Source organism: Arachis duranensis, chromosome 1 (assembly GCF_000817695.3).
Source record: "Arachis duranensis cultivar V14167 chromosome 1, aradu.V14167.gnm2.J7QH, whole genome shotgun sequence".
Classification (NCBI taxonomy): Eukaryota; Viridiplantae; Streptophyta; class Magnoliopsida; order Fabales; family Fabaceae; genus Arachis; species Arachis duranensis.
In genome coordinates, this window is record NC_029772.3 from 6,324,660 (window position 1) to 6,326,756 (window position 2,097).

Consider the following 2,097-nt stretch of genomic DNA (forward strand, 5'->3'; position numbering starts at 1 on the left):
TTAAATATTAAAAATTATATTAAAATTTAATTTAAATATTAAAATTATTAAAATTTTACAAGGAATTCAATTTAAGTATTAATTTAATTTAATTTAATTCGAACTCCTTCTTATAGGGAATTCACTTGTAATTCAAATCAACTCGATTCGAACTCCCCTAAGCCACGTACTCCATGTAATTCGAATTGATATAATTCGAACCTTGCATGCCTAATTCGAATCTAATTGATTCGAACTACGTGGGAAGAGTATTTGGTCATAATTCGAATTGAATCAATTCGAATTATGTGCAAAACTAATTCGAATCCTATTGATTCGAATTATATAAAAATGTGTTTTGGTGGATTGATGTATCAAAATTTGTTTTGGCGGATTTAGGTAAAAATGAGCTCCCCTTGGCTCATTTGGGTTTTTTACCCATTTTTTTATTCTTATAATATATGAAAATTAAATTCTTATAAATGGAGTTTATCCATAAAAATGTCTAGATTTTTATAATCTAACTAAATGTGTCATATACTTTAAAAGCTCAATCTCTAAGTTTATAATGGTACACAATTCAATCGATTGGTAACACAACCAATCGATTGAATTGGGCAAATTCATATTGCTTTGAGGACTTTAATTGATTGGGTAATAACCAATCAATTGAATTGTGAGACCTCAAGTTGCTTTGGAGCATTCAATCGATTGGCAGTATAAGAAATCAAACCAACATTTTAGTCATCGTTCAATTGATTGGGTAATATGACTAATCGATTGATTTTAGCAAAAACTATGCTGCTCTTGCAATTTTCAATCAATTGGAATGGCAAAAAAATTTATTACAATCAATGAAAGATCTCATTCGTTATTGTTTTTTATTTTGATTGTTAATAAACATAATAGATAAATGATAAAATAATAATTTATAAAATAAAAAATAATTTTTATAATTAAATAAAATATATGGAATTAATTTGTAATTAAAATTAGAAAAAAACTATTTAACAATTGTTAAAAAAACTTAAAAAACATGTCTTATTATAGGACTATTTAATGGTCCAAACATTTTGGAACCATCGAATCCAGTGCCAACTAAATGTGCCTTAAACTTTAAAGTTCAATCTCTAAGTTTATAATAGACATGGCAGCAAATGTAAACTACATATTTTTTCTTTTTGGGGGACATAGCAAGCAACTACCCGTCTAGGAACAAATACAGCAGTTATATTTGTAACTGCATTTATTAACAGTAGTAAACCTTGCACTAAAATTTTAATATATACTTTGAAGAGATAAATTACTCATCATCAATTAAGTATTTTTGTTAATGTGGGGTTTGATTATGTAGCTAGGTGGTTTAGTACTTTGGTTCCTTAATTAGGTGGCTTCAAGTTTGAATATTAAGAATGGAGCAACGCTATTTTAGCAATAGCAAGAATTGACAAATGCGACTAAATATATACCAAGAGATGTTCCTTTTCACTCGCTCTCTCTTTTTTTTTTTTTGGATGAGCTTACATGGTAGTTAATATATAAATTCATTGTTTGACATTTATAAATTATGAATATATAAATACTCATTTTAAATTATCTATCATTTATAAATTTGATACATTAACAATTAAACGTATTTAAATCCAATTCGTAGCAACGATATATTGAAGTATGAATCTATCAAAATTTCAAGTGACATACTTTAGAATAAAGAGAGTACATAAATCTTTAAAAAAAAATTATATACATGTGTTGGTATTTGTACATCAAATTATTGGAGCATTGTGTTTCCTAACATACTATGGAGCTGAATGTTGTATCAAATAAGGTCTTTTTTGGAAAAGACCATTCAAACTTTATAAAAAGATCATCCAAAAATATAAAATAAAGAAAACACATGGAGATGATAATTATTGGGAAAAAATCTTAGGTGTAACTCTGCCTGAGTAGAAAATCTTAGATGATAATATCATGAGTTGGATTATTCATTAGGTGTTGGTCCCACTAAGTAATCCAAGAGCAATTATTTTCTATTTACGTATTTTTTAGTCTTTTTATTTTAAAGGATCTAAGTACCTCCTTAAGTGAAATTGTTGTCATAATACATTGGCACTTTCC